Below are 22,514 nucleotides of genomic sequence, written 5' to 3'. Positions count from 1 at the left end.
TCGTTTGTGTCATATTTTAGGTTCCACATATAGGTGATATCATATGGTATTTGTCTTTCTCTTTCTGACTTACTTCACTTAGTAAGATAATCTCTACTACCATCCATGTTGCTGCAAATGGCATTATTCCATTATTTTTTGTATGGCTGAGTAGTATTCCATTGTATATATGTACCACATCTTCTTTATCCATTCATCTATCAATGGACATTTAGATTGTTTCCGTGTCTTGGCTATTGTGAATAGTGCTGCTATGAACATAGGGGTGCATGTATCTTTTTGAATTATAGTTTTGTCTGTATATATGCCCAGGAGTGGGATTTCTGGATCATATGGCAATTCTATTTTTAGTTTTCTGAGGAACCTCCATACTGTTTTTCATAGTGGATGCACTAACTTACATTCCCACCAACAGTGTAGGAGGGTTCCCTTTTCTCCACAATCTCTCCAGCATTTGTTATTTGTAGACTTTTTAAAGATGGCCATTCTGACTGGTGTGAGGTGGTACCTCATTGTAGTTTTGATTTGCATTTCTCCAACAATTAGTGATGTTGAGCATCTTGTCATATGCCTGTTGGCCATCTGTATGTCTTCTTTGGAGAAATGTCTATTTAAGTCTCTGCCCATTTTTGGATTGGGTTGTTTGGTTTTGTTGTTGTTGAGTTGTATGAGCTGTTTGTATATTTTGGAGATTAAGCCCTTGTCAGTTGCATCATTTGCAAATATTTTCTACCATTCTGTAGGTTGTCTTTTCGTTTTGTTTATGGTTTCCTTTACTCTACAAAAGCTTGTAAGTTTTATTAGGTCCCATTTGTTTATTTTTGTTTTTATTTCTATTGCCTTAGGAGACTGACCTAGGAAAATATTGGTATGATTTATATCAGAGAATATTTTGCATATGATTTCTTCTAGAAGTTTTATGGTGTCATGTCTTATGTTTAAGTCTTTAAGCCATGTTGCGTTTCTTTTTGTTTATGGTATGAGGGTGTGTTCTAACTTCACTGATTTACATGCAGCTGTCCAATTTTCCCAGCACCACTTCTGAAGAGACTCTCTTTTTCCCATTGTATATTCTTGCCTCCTTTGTTGAAGATGTGTGGGGTTTTTTCTGGGTTCTCTGTTCTGTTCCACTGATCCATATGTCTGTTTTTGTGCCAATACCACACTGTTTTGATTACTGTAGCTTTGTAGTATTGTTTGAAGTCTGGGAGGGTTATGCATCCTGCTTTGTCCTTTTTCCTCGGATTGCTTTGGCAATCATGGGTCTTTTTGTTTCCATATAAATTTTAGGATTATTTGTTCTAGTTCTGTGAAAAATGTCATGGGTTATTTGATAGAGATCACATTAAATCTGTAGATTACTTTGGGTAGTATTGCCGTTTTAACAATATTAATTCTTCCAATCTATGAGCATGGGATATCTTTCCATTTCTTTGAATCATCTGTAATTTCCTTTATTAATGTTTTATAGTTTTCAGCATATAAGTCTTTCACCTCCTTCATCAATTTTATTCCTAAGTATTTTATTTATCTTTTGGTGTGATTTTAAAAGGTTTTCTTTTTTTATATTCCCTTTCTGATATTTCATTGTTGGTGTAAAGAAAGGTAACCAATTTCTGTATGTTAATCTTGTATCCTGCTACCTTGATGAATTTATCAGTTCTAGTAGTTTTTGTGTGGAGTCTTTAGGGTTTTCTATATACAGTATCACGTCATCTGTATATAATGGCAATTTTACTTCTTCCCTTCCAATTTGGATACTTTTAATTTCTTTTTCTTATCTGATTGCTGTGGCTAGGACTTCCACTACTATGTTGAATAGAAGTGGTGAGAGTGGGCATCCTTGTCTTGTTACAGATTTTAGTGGGAAGGCTTTCATCTTTTCACTGAGTATATGGCTGTGGGTTTGTCATAAATAACTTTTATTATGTTGAGATATGTTCTCTCTATACCCACTTTGGTAAGAGTTTTTATCATGAATGGATGTTGAACTTTATCAAATGCTTTTTCTGCATCTATTGAGATGATCATGTGGTTTTTGTCTTTTCTTTTGTTGATGTGGTATATCACATTGTTTGATTTGCATATGCTGAACCATCCTTGTGAACTTGGGATGAATCCCACTTGGTCGTGGTGTATGATCTTTTTTATGTGTTTTTGGATTTGGTTTGCTAATATTTTGTTGAGAATTTTTGCATCTCTATTCATCAAAGATAGTGGCCTCTAGTTTTTCTTTTTTCTTGTTTAGTATCTTTGTCTGGTTTTGGTATCAGGGTGATGGTGGCTTCATAGAATGTCTTTGGGAGTGTTCCCTCCTCTTTAGTCTTTTGGAAGGGTTTGAGAAGAATCAGTAAAAGTTCTCTGTATGTTTGGTAGAATTCACCTGTAAAGCCATTTGGTCCTGGACTTTTGTTTTTAGGGAGTTTTTTTGTTTGTTTTTTTGTTTTTCTAATTACAGATTCTATTTCACTTCTAGTGATCTGTTCAAATCTGTTCAAATTATCTGTTTCTTCTTGATTCAATTTTGGTGGGCTGTATGTTTCTAAAACCTTGTCCATTTCTTCCAGCTTGTTGAATTTGTTGGCATAAAATTGTTCATAGTATTCTCTTACAGTCTTTTTTGTATTTCTGTGGTATTGGTTGATATTTCTCCTTTTTCATTTCTTATTTTATTTGGGTTCTCTCTTTTCTTCTGGTGAGCCTGGCCAAAGGTTTGTCATTTTTCTTTACCCTTTCAAAGAACCAGCTCTTGGTTTTATTGATTTTTTTCCATTGTTTTTTAAATTTCTATTTTATTTATTTCTCCTCTGATCTTTATTATTTACTTCCTTCTGCTGGCTTTAGGTTTTGTTTGTTCTTTTTCTAATTCTTTTAGGTGGTAGGTTAGGTTGTTTAATTGAGATTTTTTTTGTTTTTTTGAGGAAGGCCTGTATCACTATGAACCTCCCTCTAAGAACTGCTTCTACTGCATCCCATAGATTTTGTATGGTGGTGATTTCATTGTCATTTGTTTCAAGGTACTTTTTAATTTTCTTTTTGATTTCCTTGTTGATCTACTGGTTTTTTAGTAGCATGTTGTTTAGTCTCCATGTAATCAATTTTTTTTCTCATTTCTTTTTCTGTGGTTGATTTTCTAGTTTCATGCTGTTATGGTCATAAAGGATGCTTGAAATACTTTCTATACTTTTAAATTTGTTGAGGTTTGTTTTGTGCCCTAGTATGTGGTCAATCCCAAAGAATGTTCTGTGTGCACTTGAAAAGAATGTGTATTCTCTGGGGTTTTTTGGGGGGGCGGATATAATGTGCTGAAAATATCAATTAAGTCTAACAGTTCTATTGTGTCATTTAGGATCTCTATTGCCTCATTGATTTTCTATCTAGAAGATCTGTCCATTGACATGAGGGGGTTTTAATGTCTCTTACTAGTATTGTATTCCTGTCAGTTTCTCCCTTTATGTCTGTACTTTTTTCCATATTTTGGTGCTCCTATATTAGGTGCGTGTATGTTGAAAGAGTGTAAAATCCTCTTCTTGTATTGATCTTTTTATCATTACATAGTGTCCTTCTTTACCTTTCTTTATTGCCTTTGTTTTAAAGGCTATTTTGTCTGATATGAGTATTGTGCCCCCTGCTTTATTGTCATTTCCATTTGCATGAAATATCTTTTTTCATCCTCTCACTTTCAATCTATGTGTGTTCTTTGCCCTAAAATGGGTCTCTTGCAGGCAGCATATTGTAGGCTCTTGTTTTTTTATCCAGTCTGCCACTCTGTGTCTTTTGATTGGAGCATTTAGCCCATTTACATTTAAGGTAATTATTGATAGAGATGTATTTATTGCCATGTTAAAGCTTGTTTTCCACTTGCTTCTTTGTTTCTTCCTTGTTCCTTTCTTTTCCTTTTGGTTTTTCTTTTTGTGGTTTGATGATTTTCTTTTATTTTATGCTTGTCTTCTTTTTTTGTTTTTTTGTTTTTTTGAATCTATTGTATTTTTTTGATTTGTGGTTACCTTACCCTCTTTGTCAAGCACGTTTACCCTTCCTATGTCTACTTGTCTTAGACTGATAGTCATATAGGCTCAAATACATTCTAAAAGAAAAAGAAATCTACATTTTCTTACTCTCCTACTCCACGTTTTATGATTTTGATGTCCTTTTTTACATCTTCATGTTTAACCTTTTGCTGTTCCTTGCAGCTATCATTGCTTTCACAAATAGATTTTTTTTCTCTTTTTAATCTGTGTACTGGCTTATTTAAGTGATTTACTTTCCAATTGATTTCCTCTTTTCTATATCTTCTTGTTTCTTTTCTATTTAGAGAAGACCTTTCAATATTTCTTTTAGGATAGGTTTAGTATTGCTGTATTCTTTTAGTTTTTGCTTGCCTGAGAAATTCTTTCTCTCTCCTCCTATTCTAAATGATAATCTTTCTGTGTAGAGTACTCTAGGTTGAAGATTTTTCTCTTTCAAGACTTTGAATATATTTTGCCACTCCCTTCTGGCCTGCAATGTTTCAGTAGAGAAATCAGCTGATAGCCTTATGGGGGTTCCCTTGTAACTGAAGAGGTTTGTTTCATTGTTTGTTCTTTCAAGGGAATTCTCTTGGTCTTTTAACTGGGAGAGGTTCCTCTGCTTCTTCATTTTACTTATATTTCTCTTACTCTGTGAGTTTAGGAGAAGCAATGATCTATTGTGGTCTTGGAATGCTATTTATATGCAGGAGTGTCCCTGTGTAGCTTGTGTGTGTTTAATATTTTTGGCACAAGGGCTGCTTTTAGTATGGATGCCTTCCACCTCTTTCCTCAGTGTGTGCTAGCCTTGATAGGGGGTGTGCAGATGCAATGGCTCACATGTACTCCTGGAGCCCATGACAGTGGGAGCAATCTGCTACCCTATTTTAACACTTCACTCCCATGGCAACTAATGAAATACATCATGGTCCGTCACATCTCCAAGTAGTAACATATAATGTACAACGGGACTTACAATATCCTTTCTACATCAACCATTATAATCTGCTTGGTGAATTACTACTTATTTCCTACTCTGTTTAAATATCAACTTCTTTAAAGATTTATTGATTCTTCCCTATATCTACCTACTATCCATCTCTCAGATCAAGTTGACAACTTTTTCCCTCTTCTCCACTTAGCACCTTATTCATACTTCTATTATAGCACTTGCAGTATACAGTAATTGTCTGCTTTCCAACTACACCAAGCCACTCAAGGGGAAAGATTATCTATATATTAGTTTAAATGCTATGTATCTAGAACAGATTCTGGGACTCTCTAAATATTTTTAAACAAATATAGAGAGAGCCCCTATTGTATTTTACCAATAAGCTCCCTAAAAATGTTAGACAAAGATGTATAGTTCTCAAGGCCATAAGCATTCAGGATAGACAGGAGTAGATTTGACTCCTGGCTCCATCATCAGGTAGCAGTGTAACACGGAGCTAGTAACTTATCTTTTCTTAGTCTCTGTTATGAGCTAAATTGAATCCCTTCAAAATCCATATGTTGAAGTCTTAACCCCCAGTGCTCAGAATGTGACTACATTTGGGTTAGGGTCTTTAAAGAGGTAATTAAAGTTAAATGAGGGACTTCCCTGGTGGAAGAGTGGTTAAGAATCCACCTGCCAATGCAGGGGACGTGGGTTCAAGCCCTGGTCCGGGAAGATCCCACATGCCACAGAGCAACTAAGCCCATGTACCACAACTACTGAGCCTGTGCTCTAGAGCCTACGAGCCACAACTACTGAGCCCGCATGCCACAACTACTGAAGCCCACATGCCTAGGGCCCACGCTCTGCAACAAGAGAAGCCACCGCAATGAGAAGGCCGTGCACCACAATGAAGAGTAGCCCTCGCTCACGACTACTAGAGAAAGCCCGTGTGCAGCAACAAAGACCCAGCACAGCCATAAATAAATAAATAGATAAATAAATAAAGTTAAATGAGGTCATTAGATGGGTCTCTTTTAGAAGAGATTAGGACACATACACACAGGGAAGACCTTGTGAAGACTAAGGGAGAAGATGACCATCTCCAAATCAAGGAGAAAGGCTTCAGAATGAAATCCATTTTTTTGTTTCTATTTTAACATTTCTATCATGTTTAAGTAAACATTTTAGAATGGTTTTTGATTTACAGGATTATTGCATAGATAGTACAAAGAATTTCAGTATACCCCACACTCAGTTTCCCCTATTATTAACATCTTATATTAGTACTGTATTTGACACAATTAATAAAACAATATTAATACATTATTATTAATTAAAATCTACTTTTTAATACACCTAAAATTTTCTAGATTATAATTTTACCATTTTATATGTGTAATGTTAGAGCTAGAAGGCTCTTAGAGACCATTTACTTCAGCCTCTATTTTAATCAACAATAAATTAGCAGTAGGCTTAGAGAAATTAATTTTTATGTGTAAAATATATATGTTTGAGTAGGGAGAAAACTTTAGTCTCCTGATTCAAAGATCAGAATTATCTTCTTATGCCTTGTAGTACTGGTTAAATGGTTAAATGACCTGCTCTTTCCTTTGAATAGTTAACTGATGAATTAACTCACTGTGAAAATCCCATTGTTATCTTCATATCTCTTTCATAGTTATTTAATTGTAAAATCTGACTAGCATTCTATTTGTTCCTTTCCTTTGAAAAGCTGAATCATTTTGTTCATGCTTATCTACAGAAGACACTCTTCACATTTTTCACCAAACCATTTGTGGTTTTCCATCAATTTCCATATTAAATGTTGACAACGAAAACTCCAGTAATAGATTAAAACTTGGTCCCTTCTTTCTGAGCTCTTGAATCTTGTTGCTTTTTTCAGTCTCTATTTATAACTGCTTCTATCTCCAACCTTCTACCTTCCACCTCTTCATTATCATCACTCTTCCTTAGAGTCCCACTTTCTTGCCCCAGTAACAACTTCAATGTCATCAGTAGGTGACATGTTATCATCACCAGAATTATTAGCAGCAGGATTATTATTTTCTTAATACATCACAGTCTGACATGTACTTCCCTGATGGTTTGGCTTCTATCAGGACTTAGACGTTTAGAATACATTTTAGTGCAACAGCCTTCTGATATTTTAGAGATAGAACATTTACAAAATTTCTGACCAGGAATAGCTACATTGTGCCATCTCACCCATCTTCTATGTTGCCTGTGGTATTTTTTTTCCTTACAGATGATTGATTTATTTTTATTATATAAGTGAGATTATATTAATAAAGAGAAATACAAGGAAGTTACTGATTGATTGAAATATAGTTGATTTACAATATATTATTTTCGTATGTACAGCATAGTAATTTAGTATTTTTACAGTTTATACTCCATTAAAAGTTACTATAAGATAATGGCTATGCCCCCTGTGCTATATAATATATCCTTGTTGCTTATCTATTTTACACATAGTAGTTTGTATCTCTTAATCCCATACCCCTAATGTGCCTCTCTCCACCGGTAACTACTAGTTTGTTTTATACATCTGTGAGTCTGTTCCTATTTTGTTATAACCTTTGTTAGCATTATCTTTTAGATTCCACATATAAGTGATATCATATGGTATTTGTCTTTCTCTATCTGACTTATTTCACTAAGCATAGTATTTTCTCGGTCCATCATGTGGCTGCAAATGGCAGAATTTTGTTCTTTTTTATGGCTGAATAATATTCCTGTGTGTGTGTGTATGTGAGTGTGTGTATCACATACTCTTTATCCATTTGTCTTTTGATGGACACTTGGGTTGCTTCCATGTCTTGGCTATTTTAAATAGAGTGGCTATGAACACTGGGGTGTATATGTCTTTTCAAATTAGTGTTTTCATTTTTTCCAGATACATATGCAGGAGTGGAATTGTTGTATCATATGGTAGTTCTATTTTTAGATTTTTGAGGCCCCTCCATACTGTTTTCCATAGTGGCTGCACCAATTTACATTGCCACCAACACTGTACCCTTTTCTTCACGTTCTTACCAACATTTGTTATTTGTAGACTTTTTGATGATAGCCCTTCTGACAGGTGTGATGTTATATGTCATTGTTTTGATTTGCATTTCTCTAATAATTAGTGACGTTGAGCACCTTTTCATTGGTAATGCCGAATTCTCCTGAGTCAATAGAATCATTAGAGGACGTATTTATATATTTTTTCATATATTCCTAGGTTCTACTTGCAAGGAACTATGATAATTGAGTTGAGCCTGGAATCTTTATTTGGAAAAAGCTCTTCAAATGATTCAGTGATAGCTATAGCTATTCAATGATATGTTTTTAACCACTCATTTAGAGATAGCTATTGTAAATCTAGTGTCAAATAAAGTCACCTAAATCCTTCCATTATCTGCAGAGTAAGGATATTCCAGTACTCATGTAAGATTTCTGTGAAGATTTTTTTCACGGTTACCTCTGGTACCAAGGTCTTCCTTTCTCTGAAGTTATTCAGTTTAGGGATATCTCATCATCCCACGTGGTGTCACTGTTCCTTACTGCCTATACACAGATGTGGAATGAAATCCTTTTCCTTCTTTTGTAAATATATGCATGTAAATGCACACACACATATATACTCATAGAAGACATTCATGTCTTAAACTTTATTGAATATCTACCTATGTAATAAAGATTTATAGCAAATAAACAACTTAAAAATGAATACTTGATAATTTTCTTTAAAGAGAAACCACTAATTTTTCTCATCTATTTTGCAATCCATGCTCTGATCTCCTGCCTGTTCTTAGCTGCCTTTCCATTCTTCTGTCACCCTTCCTTTCCAGAAAGAAACCAAAAAACAAAACAACCCCCCCATAAACCCCTGTTTTATTTTGTTAGTGAATTTACAAATTTTTCCTTAAAGTGTGTCCTATAAAATATCTACCTTTGGTTGATACTGTTTCAGGTCAAGAGTGGGTGGGGCATACTAGAGAATTGGTTCCATGACTGCTGTGAAAGAGTTACAGGTTTTACATGTCAGTTATTTTTATGTACATACTCGTTTTTTAACCCTCATGAAAACACTGTGAGTTAAATGTGTTTTCTCATTGTACAGATGAGGGAACTGAGGTACCAGTAGTTCAAATAACTAGATACAGAGTCACACATTTTATTAAAAAGTGTGATAGCAGGAATTTGAACACAAATATAGACTCCAAAGTCTGGATTCTTTTTATACCTACACTCCACTTCTTTAGCTAGAGCCTTAAAGTGGTTCTTCTGGTGCTATTTCCCACCATCAGTTGTGCTCTAGCCTACTGAGCAGAGAAACAGAGCAGTAAATTTCCTAGGAAAGCTGCTACAATCTGGAGAATGGCAGGGATGCAAGTTGGCAAAGTTAATGGTGATAGCCAAATGAATATTGGTTGCCATTTTGACAGATGTAGCATCTACTGGCATTACTTCATGTGTACATTTGACAGGTATACCAGCTCCTAGTATTAACACCATCTAAAACAGGGTTGGATGGTGTAGCTAGAATTACAAATAAGACAAAACTTCTTGTCCCACTACAATTGCCTAGATAGGTATTATATGGTCACCATATGCCATCCTAAAGTGGAACTTTTACATTTATAAGCAACACAGTTTTTTTGTTTTTTTTGCAAAGACAAACTCTTTGTCTTAGACTTTGTATGTAACTGATACAAGGGTTTGATTTGTACTCTGCTGTCTTGAGTAACAACTCTGACACAGATGAATAAGTTTCAGTCCATCAAGAATGTACCGTTTTAGAGAGAGCTAAAGAAATTTTTACTTTTTAATATTATTAAAAATTCTGAAAGAGTTAAGATTAACTGACCATTTTGCCTTACCTTCAGTTTATCCTGAAGCTGGTGAATATTATTATAATACAAATTTATAGGCAGATAGTTTGCTAACCTATAAGCAAAAAATTAGGTCTACTTGGGAGATTTTCCTCATGTAAATCTCGACCTCAAAACAAGCATTTTAAGAAGAATTTTCAATTATGAGTATAATAAGTGTCTATAGAAATGGCTTTTCATAATAACAAAAGGAAACACATTTGTGAAGCATTTTATTTTTCCTTTTGGCTCATTCTTATTTTCTCTATAATTGTAATAGTATCATCTTAGCATAGTATGTCATATATGATTATCACACTAAGTAAGCTATTTGATGAAGGTAACATAGGCTTCAGAATCTCTGCAGCAACACAGAGCTATAAAGCACTTAGTACAATGTCTGACACTCAACAAAATCTGAGTAATTGGTAGGTATTACTGCTGAATATTTGAATATATATAGAGATAGATAGATGTGACTTTATATATAACTTTTTATAGGAATCTAGAACTAAGAAAACTATATATCTTTAGTGAAGAAATTGTAAAACTATATATAAGATTATAGGCCTAGAAATTCAGTTTATTTCTGTTCAGATTTTGTTAATTTCATCATCTATTATGGTACCTATTTATATGATCTAAACAAGAAAGAAGCATAGGATTTTTTTTACATCTTACACTATAATGATGGGTAACTATTCACACCATTTCCTTCAGAATTGTTTCTTCCAGTTTAGTGAGTGTTAATTGCCCCAGTGACACAGATTAAATTTAAAGGAACAGTGAGGTTTTCACACACATGGATTGAGGCCTCATCTCTCAGGTAGTCTTTCCTGTTTTCAAACACTGGCCACAGAGCTAACGTTTTCATTATAACACTATAGCCATTTGTTGAATTTCACTTATATTTAACAGGCACACCTAGAATTTTATTTCTTGCTAACAAAAGCAAGATGGGAAGTGGTCTTTGGAAGAGGTGACAGTTGACAGCTTCTACAACAAGCACCATGATTCTACAGCTGGTAACAATGCCTAATGCTGCAGCTCCATAGACTTGTACTGGCTGGGTGCCAACCTGCCTGTTGGAATTCAAAGAACCCATCTGGAGAAAGCATCCCTAAAACTGATCTGAATGGAAGTCACAGGCTGGCACAGTCCCTCAGATTCTAGGTATTGTGCACCTTTTATAAAGGGAGGCCATGACACTGACAAAAGAAAAAAATTATACTATCAATGTTGACCAATTTTTTTCCACTGCTATAGATTCAAAGGAAAAGACAGGAATAAAAATGAAACAGCCCCAAAATGGAAAGGCCCTTTATGTCTTGAGCATAAATTATGTTCATATTTTATGCTTATGTCTATGAAAATAATTTTCCCAAAGACTTTAATTGAAATTAGAGATTAAAGAGTATTGTGTCAGGAAATGGGATGCTTACATGAAGAAAATGTTTTATAATAAAGTTTAGACATTATTCTTCATGGACGATTATCAGCTTTAGAAGACATTATATGGAAAGTTAGGAAATATGATTATGTATGCCTTTTTTGTTTAATGGTGAAGTAATTGACATTTTCTGTGCTTTATTCTTCTGCCTTAAGGAATGCAAGAAGAAGCTTCAGAAGGTTTCTTGAGCTAAGACTTAGTGAGCTACCACCTAGGAAAGGCAGTGCAGTTCTCCAAGCTTTAAAAGCCTGCCTGCTAACAACATATAAGTCTCCTAGGCTCCATAAATCATGCCCTGGGAGCCCCATTTTATGACATAGCATCAAAACTTAGGGAGCAATCTTCTCACAAACAGTCATATTTAGATGAAATAATTCTGAGTCATAGTGTGAGAGTAACAAGACTCATCCCCCTGTGCCTCTTTATTGACCTTAGTCTGCCTCTATCAGTCAAGATAGTCTAGGTTATATGGTAGTACCAAATCAACTCAAACTCTTCCTGGCTTGTATCAGTGGAGATATATTTCTTATTCACAACATGGACAGTGTGGTGTGCATCCAGGTTTTCTTCCTACTGGAACCTAGGCTGATGGAGCAGGATCAATCTGAAACATTGCTGGTCATTGTGGTAGAGGGAAAGGATGATAGGGCAAACTAAGATCTTGCCCTGAAGGGACATGTCACTTTTGCTTACATTTTATTGACCAATGGGAGTCACATGAAGCCCTAGTTAACATTTTCTAAGTAGTTAAAGAAAAACTGTAGCTCATTTTTTTTTCTAGCTTAAGGTGCTTCTAGACTATTACTATACCCAGGTGCCTAAGAGAAACAAATGCAAATCAGTTTCAAAGGATGAACCATCATTTTAGGTCTCTCAGAGATCAGGCCTACAAATATTTTTTCAAGATAAATGGTCAGTTCACAGTCAGATATTACTAAACACAAAAGAAAAACTAAGAATGAGAACGAACAAAAGAATTCAACCTTGCATAAACATATCCCTTGAAACTTCAGGTATTGAAATGATCAGAATACTGTAAAGAATATAAAATGTTTACAGTGTTTAAAAAATACATATTAGTGTGAAAACATCTGCAGGAAACATTAATATGCCACTTTTATGACTTTAAGGAGAATTTGAAAAAAATTACAATAGTTCCCAAAGGTGAGAAAACTTTTATGTATGTTGATACATTGAAATCTTTCTCTTTGAGATCAGTAGTACAGCAAAGGTGTACTCACACCATATACATTAAACACTGTAATGGAGGTAGGAGCCAAGTCATTAAAGAAAGAAAAAGAAGGGAAAAGTTTGGGTTAGGAAAAAAGAAACCATCTGCCATTATTTGTAGATAATATAACTGGATTTACAAAAAATCCAATATACATTTGGAACTGAAATTTATTAACTTAAGTAATTAATAAGTTTTAGAACAGAAAATTTAACTTAAAGGATAGCATTTTAAGATATAAAGTCAATATATAAAAATCAACTATATTCCTGTAATCCAATTATACCTATCTATAAAAAACATAAAAGATAAATTTTATTAAAATTAGCATCAACTTTATAGATTGTGTAGAAGTGAATTTAACAAAAGTCACACATGAGAAAATTATTTAAAAATATAGAAGAACATTAAAGAAGATATAAACAGAAAGTAAAAGTTATTTTCTTACCATGGAAGGCTTAATATCGTATAGTTATCAAATTTCCCCCCAAAATTCTACGGAGCCAATGAAATGTAAATTGAAATCTCAATAGGCTTCTTTTTGTGGACTTGACAAGATGATTATAAATTTATATAAAATCCTCAAGGACCAAGAATATACAAGACTTTTTCTCTTTGAAGAAGAAGAAAAAATAGTGGAGGACTTACCCAAATAAATATAAAAAATATAATAAAAATATAATAAGGCCATATATATATATATAGAGAGAGAGAGAGAGAGAGAGAAGCCAGTGTGGTCATTCATGTAGAGATAACAACTAGATCAATGGACAAGAGTAGAAGACCCAGAAACTCATCCATAATATATTGGCACATGTATTACTTACCTAGGGCTGCTATAACAAGTATCATAAGGACAAATTTATTGTCTCACAGCTCTTATGGCTAGAAGTCAAAAATCAAGGTGTTGGCAGGGCCATGCTCCCTCAGAAACCTGTAGAGGACTCCTTTCTTGACTATTCTTAGCTGACTATGGTTTGCTGGCAATCTTTGGTGTTTCTTGGCTCGTAGATGCATCACTAAAATCCTTTGGCTTCACCTGGCATTTTCTCTTGTGTCTCTGTCTTCACATGAACATCTCCATATATGGAGACCAGTCATATTGGATTAGGGGCACATCCTACTCCAGTATAACCTCTTCTTAAGTTAATTAATTACATCTGCAATGATCATTTTTCCAAGGAAGGTCTGAAGTACTGAGGCTTAGGACTTCAACATATGAATATTTGGGGGGCACAATTCAACCCCTAATAATACTATTAAAACATTCTTTAAAATTTGCTTAACATATTCAGTGTGTTTAAGGAATATGGCTAGTTTGGAAATCTAGTGATTGACTTAATGTTTAAAAGTGAATATTTGTCAACAGCATGGATCTATAGTCCCTAGCTGCCTTCCCTCACATTCTATCAATAGAAAGCAGAAAGGCATAGTACCTGTCTCAGACAACACAAGCAGTGATTTAAAAAAATTGTTTACTGACTCACCACAGATGAAGAGGTCAAAGAGAAAAGTTAAAGCACTGTTATTCTGCCATTAAGTAATAACTTCTCTCAACCTTCCATCTGGGGGAGATATATGAGCAGTTTGTTCTGCACGATATTGGAATTTTACAGGCAAGGTAAGTAAGTGAATTATTGAAAAGGTTATTTTAAAATAGAACATTTTTAAAGCTTTGGACACGATTGCCCAATTTGCTTATTTTTAGGTTTTATCTTAAAAAACAAGAATAATTTCAAAACAGAAAGTAAATAACCCCTTTTAGATAAGAACATGTAATTGGAAAAAAAAATGAAAGTGTATAGTCAGGTAAAACTTTTGAATATCCATGACACACTAGTGGTTTTCCATTTAGCTTCAAATATATTTGAAATAGAAAATTCAACAACACCTACTCATCCACCCACCCTACCCCAACCAGAATGAATTCTGATGTTTCCTTACCATTTCACTTACTAAATTCATCACTGCTACTCAGTTGCATTGCTTTTCCTACTTTTTATGCATATAATTATAATGCCTTTTGCTTAGAGCTTTGCAGGTTAGGTATATCCATTGATTAAATTAGTGGTTTTTTTAAAAACCAAATTTAGTAAGTAATTCTATATTTTCTAGTCACCTACCTTCATTCTTAGGAGTCTTAGGTCACCTCATAGAATAGTCAAAAATAATATCTAAAAGTCACATGACCTCAGCCAATTTCTTAGAGCAATTATAACAAAGCTACCAGAGACTGCTGAATTGAAAACACCATTTTTAACACTGTTAAAAAATTATAACTTTCCCTATTTCACATTGACTCCCTTTAGTTTCAAAGGGATTTATGTTGTAATCACTCTATTTCAAAAGTGTTTGATATAATAAGCTTTAAAATAAAACTTTGGGAACTTTATTAGTCTTCTTTCTTATTTAATGAGAAGATATTTCTACCAATCAACTTATGCTTTGAAAAGCTTTTGTGTTATCTTAATGATTTTAACTCTAGCAACCTATGCTGTGTTTAAACTTCACCTAGGGACATTAATTTATTATATCCTTTTGGGATATTTCACAACCAATATTACATCTTTGCAAATCTTTTGGTCAGGAAAGCAGTTCTTAATTTTCTTGTTAATTATCTTATATCTAAGTAGATAAAATTATGATTGGGTATGTTATTTTTTTGTTTTTTTAATAAAAAGTCTAGTTCTGCAGGACTTTGAGAAACCACATTTAAGGAATTTCTCTCCCTCTAGTCGGGATTCCTTGATGCAGTCAGTCAGTATGCACACAAAATTTAGTGTCTTGTAGATATTATTAGGGCTGGGGTTGGAATTTCACGATAGAGATTGAAGATATGACCAATACAAATGAGGCATTTCCAGAACAGAAGGAGTAGGAATGTCAGATTAAAAACATGACCAAATTAAATTTGAATTTCAGATAAACAAAGAATGATATATATTTTTAGTATATCTCATACATTTTTACCATGCTATCTTTGATACAAATATAATATGGGACCTGAAAAAATCATTCACTTACATATGTCTGAGACCACTTCACAGAACAGGGTGGGGAAAAAAGTGCTGAGCTGAGTAAATTTGGAAATGAGTGGAATCTCTAAGATTCAGTGCAAAATAAACTGCACATAAGCACCGTACAAAGTTGGTAAATCTGTTTTCCCTGAGGATATAGGTTAACTATTCTGATACTAATATACTCATATATACTAGAATTTAAAAAGTCAGTGAATTGATGAGGGATGGTGGGAGCCAGGTTTCTCACTACTGGAGTGGGAAAAAGCTAGAAAGATCATGTGTTAATATACCTAAGTTGAAGACATTGGTATGAACTCATGTTCACCTTAATATAAATTCTTACATATAGAAATATTTATAGATATGTTTATATACACAGGTTAGTATATACACATATAAACCCTTGCTTTGTCAGGCAGAGAACATGGGAGGAAGGACACCCCAGTAGCAACAAGCACATCTACCTTCTGGATCTTGATTTCTAATACTGTTCTACAGTAAAAGGAACCAGAGTTCTTTGTAGAAATGGCTGATTCTAGGATTCAGATAGGAAATATATAAGATGAACCTGAAACATCTTGTACTGCCTGACATAAGGAAGTACTAAACATCCATCCCCTCACACCCACACATGCTTACACACACTCTCTCTCTCTCACACACTAATGGGGGTTATGTCAAAGGGACACAGGAGCCAACTGAAAGAGCTCCCAATGATCAAAACTAGAATAGTTTGACAAACAGATTAAATAAAATAGCGTTGGTTTATAACGCAAAATGTAGATATCTATAAGTCCACACTCATATAGGGTACTGAATTCATAAGTAACTGGAGGAGAAGTGCTAATTCTCCCATGCAGAAAAATCTCAATTAACTTACGTAGATACTCCAGCATTCTTATAGTCCTGCCAGATGGAAGTTCAACACGGGTCTCACTGGGTAAAATTCAAAGTGTAAATAGGGCTGCATTCCATTTTTGAGGTCCTCGGGGTGAATCATTTTCTTTGCCTTTGCCAGCTTTTAGAAGCCACCCACATGCCTTGGCTAATGGACCTTTCTCTATGACCAAAGCAAGCAACACTGCATATCAGTAACTATTCTCCTAAAGTCACATCTCTCTGGCTCTTCTCCACTTTTAAGTACACTCGTAATTACTTGAGCCCACCTAGGTAATCCAAGATAATCTCCCTGTTTTGAGGTCAATTGATTATCAGCCTGAAATCCATTTGAACTGTAATTCCTCTTTGCCAAGTAAAATGATATATATACAGTTCTGGAGATTAGGACATGGATATCTGTGGCAGGCTATTTTGTGCCTACCACATCCTTCAAGGAGATGAAGCATAACTCCTCACTCCTTGAGCGTGGGCTGTACATAGTGCTTCCTTCCAAAGAATAGTTTGGAAAGAAGGATAAAAGAGTAACTTACTGTTGGAGAAACACAATTCATATTTCCTCAGCTACATGATAAAGATTAACATCAACAGTGATGTCTTGTTGACAGTATGTATCCTTGATTTGATGTGATGAAAATGGCACTTTACCTCTATGGGTTTCCTCCCCAAAATACATAATCCCAGTTTACTCATAAGAAGAATGTGAGACAAATCCTAACTGAGGGATATTCTACAACATACTTCATCAGTACTTCTCAAAAAATGCCAAAGTCATCACAAACAAGCAAAGTCTGAGTATCTAGTTACTGCCAAGAGGAGGCTAAGGAAATATGAAAAATAAATGTAGTGTGTATCCTGGATGAAATCGTGGAACAGAAAAGGGGCACTAGGAAAAACTAAGAAAATCTGAATTAAATATGGACTTAGTCAATAATAGTGTATCTATATTGGTTCATTAGTTATCACAAATGCACCATACTAACATAAGATGTTAATAATAGGGGAAACTTGGTGTGGGTATGTGGAAACTCTTTGTACTACCTTCACAATTTTTTCCATAAATCTAAAACTGTTCTAAAATTAAAGGTTTCTGTTAGCTTGTTTTAAGTGAGATGTAAAGCCATAGATAATCTGCTGGGGAGACAAGAGAAGTACCTAACCCAATTTGGTAAGGTTGTAAACATCACCCCCTTCCAATGGAGTTAGCTTATAAAGAGAATATTATGGGATGAAAAAAAGTGAACTATGTCAGTCCTGATGCTACTCCAGGTAGAGAGAATATTAACAGATGGGATGGCATGTGTGAGCTAAAGCAGGGCAATCTAAATAATGGCAAACAAGACAGAATCGTGAAACAGAATCGTGAAACAAAGGGTTCAGTGAGAGAGTATTAAGTGAAAGACAGGAGGGTAGGAAGGAACAAAGTCATGTAGGACCTGATGTTAAGGATGTTGAACTTTGTCAGGGAGGTTTTGTCAGGAAAGACAATGTATTTACAATTAAAAAACTAAATTACAGCCTTCTTTAGTAAGAGGCTTATACTTGGTTAGTCCTAAATCCAACATATTGAGATTTAAGCCCATTTCTGCTAGATTTGTCTTCAGGAAAGCAACTTGACCAAAACAATGAATCAGTTGAGAAACTAGATTTTCCCTCATCGTTGGTCATCACATCCCCGACCTAGTCGAACAGAGGTTAGCGAACAGCAGGCCTAGGGCTAGATGCGTCTTTCAGAGCCTCAAGTATTTACTATCCAACCCTTAAAAAAAAACTTTTCTGTTCCTGCTTTACAGGTATTTTTTTCCCTTTACTAAATGTGATACAGCAATCAAAACAGTGTAAATTATATTAAAATATAGGTTTTCCTATTAATATCTAAATATCTGAAATACTTTATTCAATATTTACATAGGGGTGCAACTTCTATTTGCTTATTTTTTCTGCAATGCTATGGTAGTAATATCAAAATACGAGATTTCTGAATTTGTTTTATTTTATTGACGAATTTATTTTAGATAAATTAACAAAAGGAATAATGGTTTCTGAAAGAATGAAGAAAGTTAAAGAAATGAATAAAAAATGAAGAAAACTGGGGACTTCCCTGGAAGTTCAGTGGTTAAGACTCCGTGCTTCCAATGCAGGGAGCACAGGTTCAATCCCTGGTCAGAGAACTAAGATTCCACATGTCGCTTGGCCAAAAGATTAAAAAAAAAAAAGAAGAAGAAAACCACATCTTAAGTTCAAAAATGAATTCTGTATTTCTAGGACATGTGATGGTCCTATATTTCACAATGCCAGAGTTCTAAATGTGTGTTCTGAGGAGGAACTTGATGATTCATGCCTATGTTCTTTCCCTACTAACAACTGTTGAAGGTAATTCAAGGAGTCCCAATATTAGAACTGTCTTTGCCCTTCAGTAGCAAGGCTTTCCAAATGATTTGTAGATTGTAGGTGGGGGGCAACTTAGAGCATAAAATAACGTGGAAATATGATCTCTTTCCTCAATGAAAGCCACTAATAATTATGTATACATACATATATGTGTGTGTGTAATGTACACATATGATATACGTATATATACTTATAGGTATATATTTGCATATATTTATCATTAGAAAATATTTTTACTATTACTCTGTCCTGAATAGTTATTGTATTTAGAAACACTGAATTACCATGAATGTTTTGTCTTGAAGGATTTCTTAAATTTCTATATTAGTGACGTTCAGTAGGAATGATTCATCTACTTGAGTAAATTTTTCTTAAAAAAGGCCATTTAAATTAAGGAGTACACCTAAATCCATGCAATACCAGGTATTAATATTTTTTAAATGAGTCCAAGGTGATTTTTTGCCTCAAAACACAGGGCAACCTTTTTCCTTTCTGGGAATATTTATTTTAAAAATGCAATTCACGTTTTAATTTCATACCTGAAGGTAGAAGCCTCTGTATGAGTTTTCTTTCCTTTTCCTGTATGTCCGTAGTTCCCTGTTTTCCTCTATGTCTGTAGCTCCCTGTTTGTTTAATCACAATGCATATTGTTTATTATTTCCGTGCTGTTTATCGAGACTTTAATTTGATTGTTTCCTTTCATATTTGTCTTCACCAGGTGTTTCTTGACTGGAGCGCATTTCCCACATGATAAAATTAAAGGTCTAATTAATGCCTTTAAGGACATTGGTGCACAATTCAGCACCTAATTTTCTGCAGGGGGCATATTTAGGTGTTTAACTAGGTGGAACTCTGTGCCAAAGATTTCATTTGGATACAGAGTTACTCTTTTTTTCTTTGTAAACACTCTTCAATAGAGAAACAAAGAATGCATTCACATTACTTGGTATGCACTTTTCCAGCAAGCAGAGGAGTATAGAAAATAAATATATCTAAGCCACATTTCATCAGAGCAGAAACAAAAATCCTATTAGATGAGGTGTTGAAATATGAGGTCCATTTCTTTGGAGCAGTGAGGATAATACTCAGCATTTAAAAATGGAGGGGGAATCTGCAAAAGCACTGCATGAAAAACGAATGCTTTGAAAAATCACATCTGAGATGTAGCGGATCTTAAGAAAAATATGGCATCACATCAAGCACAAAAAGGAAAGCTAAATCACCACCAGGCAACTGCTGGCAGAGAGCAGGGCAGGAAACAAAACTCATTGATCAATCTTAAGGCTGCAAGGACCAGGAAAGGGGCCATCTATATAAAGGCTGGGACAATGTTTCTAATCCCATTTCACTTTCAATCCACTTTGAAACAAATGTTGTGGATGCCTTATATATTGTTACTAATAAAATATTTGCTTAATTATTAGCATATTAAATCTATTAAAATTACATTTCACCCAGTGTCCTCAAAGACATGATTTATCAGGTATGGGGATAAAAGTTTTGCCCAGTTTCCACATTTCCTCTACAAAACCATAATCTTTATCAGCACTTCTTTTGACATGGACAACAGACATTTTCTGAATATTTATAAAATGCTACTGTCAAAACAAAAATCACTGAGACAAAGGACAAAGTTAAACAGGCAAGGAAGACTTTACTCAAGGATGTTGCAGTAAGGGCTTAGAGATCAGAACTCAGTCTGAATCCAATTCCACTGAAACAAAAAGCTGGAGAGCTTTTAAGAGCTGGTGTCGGGATCACAGGTCACCTGTGTGGCTATGGGCTTTACCTAAAGGAAAAGTAAACTTTCTTATATCTTCACGATAGAAAATAGTTTTACAACTTGGAGCAAGACACCCCAGAGAAGTTAGCCTCCTATCGTCCCACAGAAACTAGGAAATAGGGACTCTACATTCCTTGACGTTTAAATTTCAAAAGGAGGTCCAGGGGGTCCTTGAGAAAGACATTTCTGGGTTGTAAGACAGACAAGAAGCTTTTAAAAAGATGTACATCTCAGAGGGGTAGAGAAAGAATTTATAATTACAACCTTTCTAAACTAAATTCTCTAAGAAAAGGAAAGTCAGGGGTCCAGAGACTGGAAGAAACCTGTCTAAAGTTTAGTTAACCTGAAGGGAATGTAAAGATGGTCTTGGCCAGAGGCAAGTACAACTTTTAAAGAAATCCAGCAGACCCATCCCTTCCAATCCTATTGTGCCCCTGTGACTCACCTAAATATAAATTTTGGAGTCCCTGCTTTTTAATATCCCTTGTTAGAATGATAGTTTCCTCTAGGATATTTATTCGTAGTCATTTACTACATCATATTACGTTAAGTACTGTATAGAATGGGATAAGGCAGATTTAAAAATAGGAATCAGATATTAAAATGTAAATCATAGTAATCAGAATTACCAAGTAATGTGAATTATAATATTTCATATGCTTCTTTTCCCTTTATATCACACCTCTCCATTGATCCAGAGGTTTTCTCAGAAACCGTAGTGTTCATAGGATAACAATGAGGAAATATTAATCCTAAATTCTATCTCCTGTGCTCGACTGACTACATAATTTATGGTGCCCAGTTCAAAATGAAAACATAGGGCCACTTACTTAAAATTATTTAAAATTTGAAGATTGCAACAATGGAGCATTAAACCAAGTGTAGGTCTCTTCTGAATAATAGCACAGGTCTTAACACCTAAGATGCTGGACCTGCTCAAATGCTAATTTTCCCATAAGAATATTTTTATCATCCTTACTCAGATAACACTACTCATCCTATGAAATATAATACTTTGTTCTTTTGTTTCACCACTTATTATAAAATTTGTAATCACCTCTTTTTTTGCCTTATTACATAGATACTATTTGAGAGTGGAGGACATGTCTTATTGATCCCCCTAAACTGTGCAATACTTTTTATTTTGCTTTTGCAGATTAATTTCAAAATATGTAGTACATTATATGATTTAAAAAACACAATAACATAAGAAGAGCATATATCGCAAAGTCTTAGTCTCCTCCTGCACCATCCAGCTTGTTTCTCACTTATCCCCCACCTCCATAGGAACCCATTTTGTTAAGTTTACGGGTACATCCTTCTGGAGTCTCTTAAAGCAAATGTGAGCATATATGAATACATATTTCTAGTCCCCATCTTTCTTATGAAACGGTAATATATATTTATCTACACATATATCTATATACACACACTGTTCTGAACCTGCTTTTTTCACTTAAACATATATATTAAAGAATGTTCCGCATCCTACCTAGAGAATTTCCCATGTGCCATGGATTATTTAACCAGTTCCAAATGGATGGATAATTGAATTGTTTCCAGTCTGTTGCTATTATAAACAATATAACAATGAATATTACAAATAAGCTATTTCATGTATGAATGCATATTTGTAGCATAAATGCCTCACAGTAAAAATGAAAGTGTAAATGTAATTTTTATAGTTTTTGCCAAATTATCTCCAATAGAGAATGCAGTATTTGCCATTCATCTCAGCAGTATATGAAAAGGCTTTTTTTCCTCCCCACAACCTCATCATTGTATTTTTATCAAATATTTGGAACTTAGTATTTTTGCTGTGGGATTTGGCTTGTGGATAGCTATAACTATTATATATTTATTATTAAATGTGTATATTATCTTCATAAAGTGCTCTCCTTTTCCTTTAATATATTTG

The sequence above is a fragment of the Balaenoptera physalus genome (assembly GCF_965194825.1).
Source record: "Balaenoptera physalus genome assembly, chromosome: 2".
In the NCBI taxonomy this organism is placed as follows: Eukaryota; Metazoa; Chordata; class Mammalia; order Artiodactyla; family Balaenopteridae; genus Balaenoptera; species Balaenoptera physalus.
Note: the sequence above shows the minus strand (reverse complement) of the source record.